The sequence below is a fragment of the Solanum pennellii genome, chromosome 7 (genome assembly GCF_001406875.1).
Source record: "Solanum pennellii chromosome 7, SPENNV200".
Taxonomy (NCBI): Eukaryota; Viridiplantae; Streptophyta; class Magnoliopsida; order Solanales; family Solanaceae; genus Solanum; species Solanum pennellii.
In genome coordinates, this window is record NC_028643.1 from 19,372,127 (window position 1) to 19,390,510 (window position 18,384).

Consider the following 18,384-nt stretch of genomic DNA (forward strand, 5'->3'; position numbering starts at 1 on the left):
GTTGAGTGAGCAGTTGGCTCCCAAGAACCTGAAGTAAGAACTGGGATATCTTGATAGATTCTCAAACTTATAGAAAGTAGATGTCTTAAACATGTCACAAGTTTTCATATTATAATTTCATTTTTTTTGGAAGTCCCTCTGTTCAGTTCATGTTTCCACTTGAGATAATACCAATACACAGTTAAGTGTCTGTGGTTTCATCACATTTTGCTATTATTTCTTATAAATTTCTTGTCTCTACTTACAGAGAACCTGCAGAAGAGAAATGCATCTGGAAAGTAGAAACTCCATTTGCAAAAAGAGACTGGTTTACCATCATAGTAAGTTTACGACCTCTAAATGACTCAAGATGGTCATTGAGTCATTAAACACGTAGCATTATGTCTTGCTAGTTTATCAATCTCGAATTAAAATTGGCAAAGGTCCAGTTTAGTCTTAGTAATATTCTATTGTTCTAATAAACTAGACAAGCTTTATCCAGCCTTTTGATTCAAATGCTATATGATCTAGGGGAATTATCTCATTCCTACTTGAATTCTTTTTAGAGCCTCAACTTTAAAATATATAGTGGTGTAATAGAATACTAGAATTAATATATCCTTCAACATAAAATTAAGTAAAGTTTCACACTTAATTTTGTACAGAGCTTTGTTGTAACAGATATCAGACCATTTGATGGCAGGAAATTAAAATTGGTGCTTGCTACTTCTGAAGAAAGAAAAATTAAGCAACAAAAGTTGTAACAAAATGCTTATTGTATAGCGCTATATTTTGTTTATCTGCAGGTTTACAATAAATGTTGGTGGACAAGTACTTGGGTAATGGTAATGAATGAATGGCTTGCAGTTTGTGTTTACAGTAAGTATGTGAAACTCCATTTAAATATTTTGGATTGTTATCCTAACTGTTAATCTTTATGGATGATAAACAATCAGCACTGTATTGAACTTTTAGTAACTTTTCAAATTCTTAATTTCGTTTCTGATTCATTTTGAATGTTTAAGCTTCAAACTACAGAACCAAATAGCTGCCACATGCAAACTCTAGAAGTACTCTTACTCCTGATGTTTTCAGATTACGGTCAAACAGTCTTTTTTCCAATGTTTTTGATGTTTTGATGGTTGAGAATAAGCTACAGCAGTCATTGTTCATTCCCCATATATGAATATCTCATGTGTGTGCCTATAGTCTACTACTGTCTAGTTTTTAATGGTATAGCCCACATTAATTTGTTTTGTGCAGTTTGAAGAACAAAAGAATCAAGTTCCTATTTAGCCTCTCTGAAGGTGGTATCACTACAAGAAAATTACATACGGCGATATTAATTTGGTGATATTTGAAACAAATGTTGGAAACTAAAGAATTTTACCATATTTAGGAACAAAATGTGATAAAAACAACGACATTTGATGTCAAATGTCGTAAAAATAATGACATTTGGTCAAAAATGACACTATGATAAGGACATTTATTGCAAAATATAGTTGTTTTTAGCGACATTTAGTGAAAATGTCATTGAAATGATCACATTTACTATAAATGTCTAATATAATATGACATTTACTACAAAATGTCATTGATTTTAGTGACATTTAGAAAAAATATCGCTTAAATAGTGACATTAAAATAAATGTCGAATATATTATGACATTTACTGACAAATGTCAGTGATTTTAGTAAAATGTCACTAAAATAGTGACATTAGTTGTAAAATGTCATTGATTTTAGCGAATTTTAGCAAAATTCTCTCTAAATAGAGACATCTCATACAAATGTTGTTTACATTTGGACATTTATTGCAAAATGTCATTGATTTTAGTGACATTAAGTGAAAAATATCTGTTAAGTAGTGACATTTTATATAAATGTCAAATGTATTGAGACATTTGAACAAATGTCATTGATTTTAGTGACATTTAGAAAAAATGTCACTAAAATAGTAACATTTATTGTAAAATGTCATTCATTTTAGCAAGCGGCATCTCATACAAATGTTGAATATATTATTACATTTATTGCAATATATCATTGATTTGATTGACATATAGTAAAAAGTTTCTCAAATAGTGACATTTTAATACATACATCGAATATAATTATGTCATATGTTGAAAAATGTTATTGATTTTTATGACATATGATGAAAAGTACTATTAAACGACTACAACATTTTATGTCTACAACCGCCCTAGAAAATTTGACCTAAACTAAGAAAAACTGTGGCCTTTGATAAAAGGCCCCACATTATGACTTTAAGCCACAGTTTTTCAGGGGTGGCTGAAACAAGCATAACACACGATTATAAAGTGTTGCCTTCTCTATCTTATGTATGACAACACTTTGAAGTCCTTGCCCATGTGCATACAACAATTTACAGTCCTTTGTATCACGAACTTAGAGTTTTTTTCAAAAGCTCTGTGTAGCACTTGACAACTTACTCACAATTCTTTGAAGATCTCGTGAGCTCAAGTAAGCCATTAAGAATAAGATCAAATATAGAATGCAAAGAAAGACTAAGAAATATTTTAGAAGTTTGGAAGAAGGCTTGTATAACTTGGAAGAAAGATTTACAACTTGAGCGATGATTTACAAATGCGTGGCACTTCTATTTATACTAACACCTATGGGTAAAAGCGTAATTTATAATTACTGTACAAGTTTCTAAATTATTTACACTTTGGTCCCTTTCTAGAATTATCTTCACTTTCTAGGGAATTCTAAAGCTTTCCTAGAAAATATCTACTCCTTCTTCTAGAACTCTCCAAAGCTTTCTTAAAATATCTAAGGGCTTCTAGAGATTTCGATAAACCTCTCAAAACTCTAGACTCTTCCTCCCCTATACAGATGCAATATTTTACTAAGAATTGGCGGGACTTGACACTCTTCTCCACATATTGATGCGATGATCATCCATTTTCAGCTTAATAAGGTTTGTCAGATTTTTTGCATAAGAATTAAGTGGAACCTAAACCAAAGCTTTAATAGATGTGATTTACACTTATTTTTAGTTCTTTTACCGTAAATCACGTAGAATGGATACTTTTCTCATTAATATAGGCCGATTCGCATCAACTTCTTAATTTATGTCGGTTCTTGGATAAACCAAATAAGATAATTGATAAGTCAAACAAGAAGATTGTTATAAGTCAAATCGATAGATTGGAAGATCGATTCATACCTTATATCCCCAGCCTCCTATTCTTCCATCCTCCATGGATGCACAACAAAAATTTCTACTTCTTAAAAAACCTAAGAGTATCAAAAATTTCAGGTAACATTATATATCGGAGAATATACTCTCAAGATGTCATCTTATAGGTACACACAAGACCGTTACTATCTTGTTTAACATATAGTCAGATAAAATCGATGTACTTTTCAATTTATGTAAGGTAGCATCTATTTTGAACGGAAATATGCATAGGAAATCGAGAACAATATAGATAGTCTCCTTTTAATGAGAAAACATATGGTCTTTTAAAGTTTTCCAATTTTGACAGTTCCAAATGAAAAAGAATTGCAAAAAATTGAAAGTACATATGCAATGTCTAGAGAGAAATAAAGCCTTCTAAGGAACCATGCAACCGTCATAACATGTGAAATACTACCTGTTCAGATAACCACAAAGTAAATCAAAAGCTAAATATAAGGTGTTTCCAACCTAGTCAAGGAACCACTACAAAAAGTTACAAAACTCTGCTTAAGACCAACCTTCAAACGTGTCATTTGGTAGCCAGAAATCTTAACATTCTTAAGATTAGAAACAGTGTTTGATTCCAACTCGACAAATTGATGTTTCTATAAACTTCGGAAAAATGTCCTAGCTCAAGATGGCAGGGGACAGTAAAACTCAACTTTGATATGTTGAGTGACTCTAAAAGAGGCGAGGTTTGCAAAAGGCTTGCTATTCTATAAATACATACTTTCCTTTTTTATAGGCATTTATAGAGTTAAGACATTTGCATTGCAAATATGGAAGTATCACTCCCTCAAGTACTGAAGTTTCTTCATGAACACGGTCTTTGCAAATCATTGTCCAATAATTAGCTCGGTTGCATTTCTCAAGTTTAAATGATAGGCCAAAATAAGGTTTCCGGTAGCTTAGAATGGATGGAGACCTTAAAGAGATGAACTATCTATACGTATAGTTGACTGAGCCAAGAAGAAAAATGTCAAGGAAACTTTCAAGCCCTCCCCTACGATTACAAATATAAGTGTATATTATGTAGTATTAAATAAGTTGCTTGTAAAAATTTTAAATATCATAAGTTCAAGTGTCACACCCCGAGCTACCCCCGAGACGTGGACACTGAACCTAGGACCACAAGTGATCCCAAGCTAACCTGCTGGCATGATCATGAGCATACTAAAGATAATAAACTGAATGAGGAAGCTAAATCATATTTTAAAATGAAAAGATGGGGAATACCCATATTCTATAATTGAGATATTTGAAAACAATGAGTTTAATATAAATAAATATTAACTCAATACTAAGTTGAATCTAACTATGTCTGAAAATTGCCTCTAAACTAGACTAGAAAAACTGGGACAGGCCCCAGCTAAATCTAGCAAAATATGAAACTAAATGACAAAGGACTGAAATGAAACTCATGACTGTTGTCCTCGGAGAATGAAGACTCACCACTGAATCTGCTGAACTAGAGATCGGGAAATTGATCTATGCGTGATCTGGATGATGAGAACCTGAACCTACATTATGAGAAGATGTAGAGCACGTATGCGTTAGTATTTGAAGTGTCACGCCCACAGCTACCCCCGAGACGCGGACACGAAACCTAGGACAACAAGTGATCCCAAGCTAACTCTGCTGGCATGATCATGAGCATACTAAATATAATAAAGTATTGCGGAAGCTAAATCATACTTAAAATGAAAAGATGGGGAAAACCCATATTCTATAACTGAGATATTTGAAAACAATGAGTTTAATAAAAAAGAAATATTAACTCAATACTAAGATGAATCTAACTATGTCTTATAATGACCTCTAAACTAGACTATAAATATTGGGACAAGCCCCAACTAAATATAGCAAAAACTGAAACTAAATGACTAAAGACTGAAATGAAACTCATGACTGTTGTCCTCGGCAAATGAGGACTCATCACCGAATCTCCTGAACTAGAGATCAAGAAATCGATCTATGTGTGATCTGGATGCTGAGAACCTGAACCTACATCACGAGAAGATGTAGCGTACGTATGCGTCAGTACTTGAAAGGTATCGAGCATGTAGGATAGAGTAAAGTTGAAATAAAACATAACTGCACAAGAACAAAAACAAGTATAATAATCTGAACGTAATGTGCTTATTTCTGAGCTAACTGGATGCAATGACCAATTTATAACATGCTGAAACTCAATACTGAATATACTGATAAATGGTCAATGTAGAGAGTCTGAATGAACAGTGGGAGCTACTAATAACCGATAATAAAACCACATGAGCTAAATATGGAGTCTGATGTATACGCCCCATCGAGAGGACCAAATATACCCTGCCAAAGGTATAAAGGCATGCTGGCGTGATAACTAAACTTATTTCCCACAGAGGGGACTTACAACCTACTACGATAGTAGTTCTGGGACTATAGGGTACGCTAAACCCTAGTCCAACTCGGTATTATGCTACTCCCAACGAATTCTGAAAATTAACTAATTATATCTGAATTTCTGTAAATACTGGATAGCTTGAAACTGAACATGCAAACTGAGAATGCAATAATTAATCTGGTAATTATGCATTTATAACTGAGACATGTATATCTGAAGTGTCTGAAATATATGACCTAGCATATGTAATTCAAGAACTAAAGAAATACAAAGCTAGGGTTCTGAAATTCATGCGATAATCTGAGTAATAACATTATAATCTAATTTGGAACATATATTTAATAAATTCAAGAAGTTATATCAAAGTTCTAGAAACCCTAGGTTTAATCATGATAAGAGAATCAAGAACTGACTGAAACTAAAGACCCAATGGGTGAAAGGAACCCACTAGTGAAATCCCACATACTTGATGATGAAATCCACGGAAAAATACTTAAGTTTCGGGGCTGGAACTGCTGGAGCTTGTGGCGTTCTTGAACCAGGGTTCTTTAGCTTTTTTTATCCTCTTTTGCTTCTAATTTTCTAGGGTTCCTAGGCTTACATTGACTAAAATATGATGATTTAGGATCAAACAACGTAACTTAGTGTTTAAATTGAGTGGAAAAGGTCAAAAATACCCCTGGGAAGGTTGCTGTCGGCCTCACGACGGCCAGGACTGACGGTCCGTCGTGCGCCCGACGCCCCGTCGTTGGGTCCGTCGTGAGGGCCTGTTTGACAGTCCTTTACTAAAATGGGCATAACTTTTTACTCAGAGATCTGAATTTAGCAAGATTGGTGGATATGGAAAGACAATTCAATTATCTATCTGTGGGTAGGTCATGGGAAACCCAATTCAGTTTGTGCTAAGAGTTATGATCATTTTAAGTTAACCCAACTGCATTTCCCTTTAACTGGTTGAAATTTTTCCACCTACGGACCGTAGGTCCACCTACGAACCATGCTGGTCATCCATAGCTCTTGTCATAGAGTGGTTGAAGGGAGTCATGATCAACGTTCACGGACTACGAATCGTCGTTTGACCTACGGACCGTAAGTTCGTTCGTCGTCCAAGACTTACCACTTTTTCTAGGCTGAAATTTTTGGGAGTTTCTGATCCCATCGATGGTTGTGCATGACGGACCATGGTTCAGGCTACGTTCTGTCGATGCCACCGTTGGTAGTGCATATTTTTCTGAAAAACTAATTTTTGATCTGTTTTGGCTATGGGGTGTTACATTAACATTCGTCCTCGAATGAAGACTAAACTAGCTGAAATAGAGGGAGAGAGATGCAGACTCCACTACTAAACACTGAGAACTGAGTCTGACTGAATTGAGTTCTGAGTACATGCAATTACGCTAAAAAAGAAAGTACAAACTGAGGGAACATGATTCTAAAACTGAATAGACGCATGAATGACTGTAAAACTGAAGAGGAACTATTACCTCAAGCTGGAGAGGAATCGGAACGATAAAGGTAAGGATACTTGGCTTTCATGGCTGCTTCTGCTTCCCAAGTATCTCCCTCTACGGACTGACTCCTCCACAAAACCTTGATTGAAGCGACTTCTTTGTTTCTCAACCTTCTAACCTGACGGTCAAGAATCTCAACTGGTACATCCTCATAAGAAAGTCTATCTTTCACCGCCACACTCTCTAATGGCAATATAGAGGCTGAGTCACCCATGCACTTCTTCAAAAGTGAGATGTGGAAGACCGGATGCACTGCTGCTAATTTTGCTGGCAACTCTAACTCATATTCCACTTTGCCAATCCTTTTCAAGATCTTGTAAGGGCCTACATATCTAGGACTTAGCTTCCCTTTCTTTCCAAATCTCATCACCCCTTTCATAGGTGAGACTTTCAGAAAAACCCAATCATCAACTTGGAACTCTAGTTCCCTTGTCCTTACATCTGCATAAGATTTCTGACGACTTTGGGTTTTCTTAAGTCTATCTCTAATGAGTTGCACTTTCCCCATTGCATAAAGGACTGAATCTGGCCCTACCAAAGCTGCTTCACCTACTTCAAACCAACCAACAAGAGATCTACATCTACGCCCATATAAAGCCTCATAAGGGGCCATCTGAATGCTGGAATGGTAGCTATTATTGTAGGCAAACTCAATAAGAGGAAGGTGATCATCCCAACTACCTTTGAAATCGATCACACAAGCTCTCAACATATCCTCTAAGGTATGAATGGTACGTTTTACCTACCCATCCGTCTGTGGATGAAATGTTGTACTAAGGTTAACTTGAATACCAAGAACTTTTTGAAATGACTTCCAGAAATGAGAGGTAAGCTAAGGACCTCTATCTGATATGATAGAAAAAGGAACCCCATGCAACCTCACAGTTTCAGTGCATAGTCCTCTGCCAAATATATAGTCTTGACCGCCAAAAAGCGAACCTGAATTGAGTCATGCTGTCTGCGAGTACGAGGTAACCCTGTGATGAAATCCATATTGATCCCATCCCACTTCCAAGTAGGAATATCGATCTCTTGAGTCATACCTCCTGGTTTCTGATGTTCCACCTTGACTTTCCAATTGGGGCACTTACTCACAAAGTCTGCTATATCCCTCTTCATGTCATTCCACCAATAGACTTCCCGCAGATCGCGGTACATCTTAGTGGCACCTGGATGAATAGAATACCTGGAGTTATGAGCTTCAACAAGAATATGTTGCCTCAACTCTCCCACATCACGAACACACAATCTACCTTGGTAGTGAAAAACACCATCTCCCCCTTAGGAGAAAACCTCCACTCTCTGATTGTTGACTGCACCCTTTAGTTCAAGCAAGATCAGATCACTCTCTTGCTTTTCCTTAACCTCCACTACCAAAGACGATTCTTCCCTATTCTGAACTGTTACACCGCTGTCTGATATGCTCATAAGGCGAACTCCCAAGCGAACAAGCCTATGAACATCTTTCGCTAGCTTCTTTCTTTTTTCCTCGACATGGGCTACACTACCCATAGATAATCTACTAAGAACATCGGCCACTACATTCGCCTTTTCAGGATGATAATGCACACTCATATCATAATCCTTAAGGAACTCAAGCCATCTCCTCTGGCGAAGATTCAACTCTTTCTGGGTGAACACATACTGAAGGCTCTTATGATAAGTGAACGCCATACAAGTAATGTCTCCATATCCTGAGTGCAAACACCAGTGCTGCAAGCTCGAGGTCATGAGTTTGATAGTTCTTCTCATGCACCTTAAGCTTGCTAGAGTCATAAGATATAACCTTTATCTCTTTGCATGAACACACAACCAAGGCCAACTCTGGATGCATCGCAATAGATCACATAACCATCTGAACCCTTTGGTAGAGTCAAGATAGGAGTTGTAGTCAATCTAGTTTTCAATTCTGCGAAGCTTTTCTCACAATCATCTGACCATTGGAATTTGACCATCTTCTGAGTCAATCTAGTTAATGGTGAGGCTATGGATGAAAATCCTTCTACGAACCTTCTTAAATAACCTGCTAGACCTAAGAAACTTCTTATATATGTAGCAGAGGTTGTTCTGGGCCATTGTTTCACAGCTTTTATCTTTTGTGAATCTATGCGGATCCCTTCGCTAGATACAATGTGACCAAGGAAAGCAACGGATTGCAACCAAAACTCACATTTACTAAACTTAGCGAATAACTGGCGATCTTTGAGAGTTTGCAGAACAACTATCAAATGACTTGCATGTTCTTCCTCACTCCTAGAGTAAATGAGGAAATCATCAATGGAGACGTTAATGGACAAGTCTAAGTACTGTTTGAACACTCTGTTCATCAAATCCATGAAAGCTGCAGGAGCATTGGTTAGTCCACTCGACATAACTACAAATTCATAATGACCTTATCGAGTTCAGAAGGCTGTTTTCGGAATGTCACTATCTCTGACTCTAAGCTGATGATAACCCGATCTGAGGTCTATCTTTGAGAAATGACTAGCACCTTGAAGTTGGTCAAACAAGTCATCAATCCTGGGGATGGGATACTTATTCTTGATTGTGACCTTGTTCAACTGTCTATAGTCAATGCACATTCTGAGAGAACCATCTTTCTTCTTTACGAACAATACTGGTGCACCCCATGGTGAAATACTAGTTTTGATGAAACCCTTATCTAGAAGGTCTTTCAACTGCTCTTTCAATTCTTTTAGCTCTGCTGGAGCCATTCTGTAAGGAGGAATGGAAATAGTCTGGGTATCTGGAAGGAGATCAATTCCAAAGTCGATTTCCCTTTCGGGAGGAACCCCGGGAAGATTTTTTGGAAATACTTCTGGAAATTCACAGAGTACTGGAACTGACTAAAGAGATGGGGTTTCAAGGCTAGAATCCTTAGCTCGAACTAGATGATATATATAACCCTTAGATATAATCTTTCTGGCCTTAAAGTAAGAAATAAATCGACCCATAGGCGCTAGGCTACTACCCTTCCATTCTAAGATTGGTTTGTCTGGAAACTGAAAACAAACAATCCTAGTTCTACAATCGACTGAGGCATAACATGAGTGTAACCAATCCATGCCTAGAATGACATCGAAGTCTACCATTTCTAACTCTACTAGGTCTGCGAGGTGACTTTCAGAGAGACTATGACAGGGTAATTTCTGTATACCCGTCTAGCTATAACTGGGTCACCGACTAGAGTAGAGCCTGAGAAGGGTTCCGAGAGAGTTTCTGGTCTAACACGGAACTGGACTGCTAAACTGAGTTACAAAAGACAAAGTCATGTTTGTTGTCTTTCCACTGAGTGAACCATATGTGAGTCACATCCTTGAGTTTGTAGGATGCCAATCTCACCTATCACTATGAGTTACTGACATCACACCAAATATGTTCTTGACCTTATCAATGAACTTTTGTGGGTCCTTACAAACTTGCAACCCCAAAAACTTAGGCGGATTCATCCTAACAAAATCACAAACTCTGCATTGTTCTGGTTGGTCATACTTTGAACCAAAAGCTGAATTGGCATTTTGAAACTCTACATTTAAACTTCCTTATCTGGTACTAGAGGAACTACGTTAGCATTGCGTCCATTAGTATTCCATGCCTAAGCTCTACGAGAATGCATGATCTTAAGTGCACAATGTCAAGTTAGAATGGAATTTGATCATACCTTACGCACGAAAAGAGTAACAAGAAAGTGAAGTTTTTCCTGAAACACTTTATAACCTCCCAAACATTAGATGTGGTGCACTTCACACCAATAAAAATGACTCTACTTCTTTTTCAGACATCTTAGGACTCTTGAACCTAGTGCTCTGATACCAAGTTTTGTCACACCCCGAGCTACCCCCGAGACGCAGACACGGAACCTAGGACCACAAATGATCCCAAGCTAACCCTGCTGGCATGATCATGAGCATACTAAAGATAATAAACTGTTGCAGAAGCTGAATCATGCTTAAAATGAAAAGATAGGGAATCCCATATTCTATAACTGAGATATTTGAAAACAATGAGTTTAATACAAAAGAAATATTAACTCAATACTGAGGTCAATCTAACTATGTCTGAAAATAGCCTCTAAACTAGACTAGAAATACTGGGACAAGTCCTAGCTAAATCTATCAAAAACTGAAACTAAATGACTAAAGACTGAAATGAAACTCATGACTGTTGTCCTCGGAGAATGAGGACTCACACCTGAATCTACTGAACTGGAGATCGGGAAATCGATCTATGCGTGATCTGGATGCTGAGAACCTTAACCTACATCACGAGAAGATGTAGCGCACGTATCCGTCAGTACTTGAAAGGTACTGATCATGTAAGATAGATTAAAGCTGAAATAAAACATAACTGAACAAGCATAAAAATAAGTATAATAATCTGAACGTGATGTGCTGATTTCTGAGCTAACTGGATGCAATGACCAATTTATAACATGCTGAAACTGAATACTGAATATACTAATAAATGGTCAATGCACAGAGTTTGACTGAACTGTGGGAGCTACTAATAACTGATAATAAAACAACATGAGCTAAATGTGGAGTCCGATGTATACGCCCCATCGAGAGGAACCAATATACCCTGCCAAAGGTATAAAGGCATGCTGGCGTGATCACTAAATTGATTGCCCACAGAGAGGACTTACGACCTACTAGGCTAGTAGTTCTTGGACTATTGGGTACGCTAAACCCTAGTCCAACTCGGTATTATGCTACTCCTAATGAATTCTAAGAATTAACTTATTATATCTAAATTTCTGTAAATACTGGATAGCTCGAAACTGAACACGCTGAGAATGCAACAACTAATCTGGTAATTATGCATTTATAATTGAGGCATGTATATCTGAAGTGTCTGAAATATATGACCTAGAATGTGTAATTCAAGAAGTAAAGAAATACAAAGCTAGGGTTCTGAAATTCATGCGATAATCTGAGTAATAACATGATAATCTAATTTGGAACATATATTTTATAAATTCAAGAAGTTATATCAAAGTTCTAGAAACCCTAGGTTTAATCATGATAAGAGAATCAAGAACTGACTGAAACTAAGGACCCAATGGGTGAAAGGAACCCACTAGTAAAATCCCACGTACATGGTGATAAAATTCACGGAAAAATACTTAAGTTTCAGGGTTGGAACTGCTGCATCTTGTGGCATTCTTGAACTAGGGTTGTTGAGATTTTTTTCTCCTCTCTTGCTTCTAATTTTCTAAGTTTTTATTTAATGATTTGTCTTGGATATGTTTTAATTATGTTTCTAGGCTTAAACTGACTAAAATCTGATGACTTAGGGTAAAAACAACGTAACTTAGGGTTTAAACGGAGTGAGAAAGGTCAAAAAGACCCCTGGGAAGGTTGCTGTCGGGCCTCACGACGACCAGGACTGACGGTCCGTTGTGCGCCCGACGCCACGTCGTTGGGTCCGTTGTGAGAGCCTGTTCGACAGGCCTTTACTAAAATTGGCATAACTTTTTACTCAGAGGTCTGATTTTAGCAAGGTCGGTGGATATGGAAAAATAATTGAATTATATATCTGTGGGTAGGTCATGGGGACCTGATTCATTTTGTGCTAAGAGTTATGATCATTTTAAGTTGACTTAACTGCGTTTCCCCTTAACTTGCTGCAAATTTTAAAACTACGGACCGTAGGTCCACCTACAAACCATGCTGTTCATCCATATCTCTTTTATGAGAGTGGTTGAAGGGAATCTTGATCGACGGTCACGGACTACGGATCGTCGTTTGACCTACGAACCGTAAGTACGTCCGTCGTCCAAGACTTAACAAATTTTTCTAGGCTGAAATTTTTGGGAGTTTCTGATCCCATCTACGGTTGTGCAGGACGGACCGTGGTTCAGGCTACGGTCCGTCGATGCCACCGTTGGTAGCACCTACAGATTTTTCTGAAAAACTTATTTTTGGTCTGTTTTAGCTACGGGGTGTTACATGAAAGTACTGAGCATGTAGGATAGAGTAAACTTAAATAGAACATAACTTAACAAGCACAAAAGCAAGTATAATAATCTAAACATGATATACTAAATTCTGAGCTAACTGGAAGCAATGACAAAATTTATAACATGCTGAGACTGGATACTAATTGAGCTGTAAATATGGTCAATGCAAGAGAGTCTAACTGAACTATGAGAGCTACTAATAACCGATAATAAAACCACATGAACTAAATGTGGATTCTGATGTATACGCCCCGTCGAGATGACCCAATATACCCTGTTAGAGGTATAAAGACATACTGGCGTGATCACTGAACTGATTGCCCACAGAGGGGACTTACAACCTACTTGGCTAGTAGTTCTGGGACTAATTGCGTATGCTGAACCCTAGTCCAACTCGGTACTATGCCACTCCCAATGAATTATGTAATTGACTGATTATGACTAAGTTTGTATAAATACTGGATAGCTCAAAACTGATTACGCAAACTGAGAATGCAACATTTAATTTGATAATAATGTATTAATAACGGGGCATGTATGACTGAATAAGTGAAATATCTAACTTATCAGGTGTACTTCAAGAACTAAAGAAATATATAACTAGGGTTCTGAAATTCATGCAATAAATCCCTGTAACATGGAAATCTAATTTGGAACATATAACTAATTAATTCATGAAGTTCTGTTGAAGTTCTAGAAACCCTATGTGTAATCATGGTATGGGAATCAAGAATCTTATTGAAGTAGGATCTAATGGGTGAAAGGAATCCACTAGTGAAATCCAACATACCTGGTGATTAAATCCAAAGAGAAATATTTAGATTTCGGGGCTGTTTTGATGGAACCTTCATGCATTCTTGAACTAGGGTTCTTGACCTTTTTCTCCTTTCTTGCTTCTAATTTTATAAGTTTTTCATTAATGATTTGACTTAGGTAAGTTTTAGTTATATTTCTAGGCTTAAACTGACTAAAATCTGATGATTTAGGGTCAAAATGACGTATCTTAGGGTTTAAACAAAGTGGAAAAAACCAAAGACCCCTAAGTTAATTGTTGTCCGACCAAACGATGACCTAGACTAACAGGACGTCGTTCAACCAATCGTTTGTCGTTCAATCGATGGTTCGTCATTTGTGTCTTTAGGTTGGGTCTATTCGACATGACTTTACTTAAATGAGCATAAATTTTTACTCGTAGGTCTGAGTTTAGGAAAATCAATGGCTATGGAAAGCTAATTCAATTATCTATCATTTCATAGGTCACGAGACACCTAATTCTATTTGTGCTAAGAGTTATGATTATTTGATGTTGACCCAAATTCATTTTCCCCTAAATTTCTGCAAATTTCCACCTACGGTCCGCGTCCATCTACGGACCGTATGGTCAATCGTGGTTCTTGTTAGAGAGTGGGTAAATGAGGTCTTGATCGACGGACACAGACTATGGACCGTAGTCTGACTTACGTACCGATGATCTGTCCGTGGATTGATATTTAGTCAATTTTCCTAGGCTGTGTCATGGTTGAGTTTTAGTCACAAACGACGGTTGTGCAGTACAGGCCATGGGTCACGCTATGGTCCATCGATGGTAACCGTTAATTGCACCTGTAGATTTCTGAAAAGTTTATTTTTGGTCTATTTTGGATACGCGATGTTACATTATCTCCCCCTTTGGAACATTCGTTCTAGAATGAAGACTAAACTAGCTGAAATAGAGGGAGAGAGCTGCAATCCCTACTACTAAACACTGAGGACTGAGTTTCTTACTGAATTAAGTTATGAGAACATGCAAATACGCTGAAAATACAAGTACAAATTTAGGGAACATGATTCTAAGACTGAATTCAAGCATGAATAACTGAAAACTGGAGAGGATCGATTACCTCAAGCTGGAGTGGAATCGGAAGGAAAAAGGTGAGGATACTTGGCTTTCATGGCTGTATCTGCTTCCCACGTAACTCCCTCTACGGACTGACTCCTTCACAAAACATGGACTGAAGCGACTTCTTCATTTCTCAACTTTCTAACTTGACAGTCAAGAATCTCAACTAGTACATCCTCATAAAAAAGAATATCTTTCACCACCACACACTTTAGTGGCACTACAGAGGCTGGATTACCAACACACTTCTGCAAGAGTGTTATGTAGAAGACCTGATGCACTCCTGCTAGTTCTGCAGGAAACTCTAACTCATATGTTGCCTTGCCAACCCTTTTCAATATCATTTAAGGGCCTACATATATAGGACTGAGCTTCCCTTTCTTTCCAAATCTCATCACTTCTTTCATAGGTGACACATTCAAGAAAAACCAATCATCAACTTGGAACTCTAGTTCCATTCTCCTTACATTTGCGTAAGATTTCTGATGAATCTGGGTTGTCTTAAGTCTCTTTCTAATGAGTAGCACTTTCTCCATAGCATAAAAGGATGAATTTGGCGCTATCAAAGCTGCTTCACCTACTTCAAACCAACCAACGAGAGATCTACATCTACACCCATACAAATCTTCATAAGGGACCATCTGAATGATGGAATGATAGCTATTTTTGTAATCAAACTCAATTAGAGGAAGGTGATCATTCTAAATACCCTTGAAATCAATCACACAAGTTCTCAACATATCCTCTAGGGTCAGAATAGTATGCTTTACCTGTCCATCCGTCTGTGGATGAAATGTTGTGCTAAGGTTAATTTGAGTACCAAGACCCTTCTGAAATGACTTCTAGAAATGAGAGGTAAACTTAGGACATCTATCTGAGATGATAGAAAAAGGAACCCGATGTAAGCTCACAATTTCATTAATGTAAACCTTAGCATAGTCCTCCGCCGAATCTGTAGTCTTGACCGCCAAAAAGCGAGAAGACTTAGTCCTCTTATCAACTGTCACCAAAATGGAGTCATGTTGTCTACGAGTACGAGGTAACCTTGTGATAAAATCCATATTGATCACATCCCAATTCCAAGTAGGAATATCAATCTCTTGAGTCATACCTACCTTGACTTGCTTGCAATTGGGGCACTTACTAACAAAATCTATTATATCTCTCTTCATTCCATTCCGCCAATAGACTTCCCACAAATCGCGATACATCTTAGTGGCACCTGGATGAATAGATTACCTGGAGTTATGGGCTTCTTCAAGAATATTATTTCTCAACTCGCCCACATCAGGAACACACAATGTACCCTTGTAGAGAAGTACACCATCTCCCCCTTGCGAGAAAACCTCCACTCTATGATTGTGGACTGCACCCTTAAGTTCAAGCACTATTGGATCACTGTCTTGCTTTTCCTTAACCTCCACTACCAAGAAGATTCTGCCTCATTCTGAACTGTTACACCACTGACTGATATGCTCTTAAGGCGAAACTCCCAAGCGAGCAAGCTTATGAATATCATTCACTAGCTCCTTCCTTCTTCCTCAACATGGTCTACACTACCCATAGATAATCTGCTAAGAACATCTGCTACTATATTCACCTTACCAGGATGATAATGCACACTCACATAATAATCCTTAAGGAACTCAAGCCATCTCCTCTGGCGAACATTCAACTCTTTCTGGGTGAACACATACTGAAGGCTCTTATGATCTGTGAACACATCTACATGAACACCACATAAGTAGTGTCTCTATATCTTGACTGCAAATACTACAACTGCAAGCTCGAGGTCATGAGTTGGATAGTTCTTCTCATGAACCTTAATCTCTGTAGAAGCGTAAGCTATAACCTTATCTCGCTGCATCAACACACAACCTAGGACAACTCTTGATGCATCACAATAGATCACATAACCATTTGAACCCTCTAGTAGAGTCAAGATAGGAACTGTAGTCAATCTAGTTTTCAATTCTACAAAGCTTTCCTCACAATTATCTTACCATTGAAAATTGAAAATCTTCTGAGTTAACCTAGCCAAAAACCTTCTATAATAACTGGCTAGACCTAAGAAATTTTTGATATACGTAGCAGAGTTAGGTTTGGGCAATTGTTTGACTGCTTCTAGCTTCTGTGAATCCACTCGGATCCCTTCGCTAAATACAATGTGACCAAGAAAAGCAACATATTGCAACCAGAACTCATATTTGCTAAACTTAGTGAATAATTGGAGATCCTTGAGAGTCTGTAGGAAAATTCTCGAATGAGTCGCATGTTCTTCCTCATTCCTAGAGTAAATAAGGATATCATCAATAAAGACAATAACGAACAAGTCGAGATACTGCTTGAACACTCTGTTCATCAAATCCATGAAAATTCCAGGAGCATTTGTTAGTCCAAACGACATAACTACAAATTCATAATTACCATACCGAGTTATGAAGACTATTTTCAGAATGTCACTATCTCTGACTCTAAGCTAATAATAACCCTATTTGAGGTTTATCTTCGAGAAATGGCTAGTACCTTGAAGTTGGTCAAACAAGTCATCAATCCAGGGATGGGATACTTATTCTTGATTATGACCTTGTTCAAATATCTATTGTCAATGCTTGTTCTGAGAGAACCATTTTTTTTATTTACGAACAACACTAGTGCACCCCAATATGAAATACTAGATCTGATGAAGCCCTTGTCTAGAAGGTCTTTCAACTACTCTTTCAGTTCCTTAAGCTCTGCTGGAGCCATTTTGTCAGAAGGAATAGAAATAGGTTGGGTATGTGGAAAGAGATCAATTCCAACGTCGATTTCCCTTTCGGGAGGGACTCCTGGAAGATCTTCTAAAAACACTTTTGGCAACTCACAGACTACTGGAACTGACTTATGAGTTGGGGTTTCAGAGCTAGAATCCTTAACCTTAACTAGATGATAGAAATAACCCTTAGCGATCATTTTTCTGGCCTTAAGGTAAGAAATGAATCGACCCATAGACACTAAGCTAGTACCCTTCCATTCTAAGATTGGTTTGTCTGGAAACTAAAAATGAACAATCCTAGTTGTACAATCTACTGAGGAATAACAGGAATGTAGCCAATCCATGCCTAGAATGACATCAAAGTCTACCATTTCTAACTCTACAAGATCTGCTGAGGTGACATTCATAGCGACTGTGATAGGGCAATTTCTTTATACCCTTCTAGCTATAACTGCGTCCCCAACTGGAGTAGAGACTGAGAAACGTTCTAAGAGAGTTTTTGGATGGACACTAAATTGGACTACTATGGAAGAACTTACAAAGGAAAGATAGACCCTGGATCTAACAATGCATAAACATCAGGGTCAAAGACTTGTAACGTAGTAGTAACTACATCAGGAGAACCTTCCTGATCCTGACGAGCCTGAAGAGCATACAACTTGTTCTGGCGCTCACTGCCACCTATACAAAATGAGTTACCC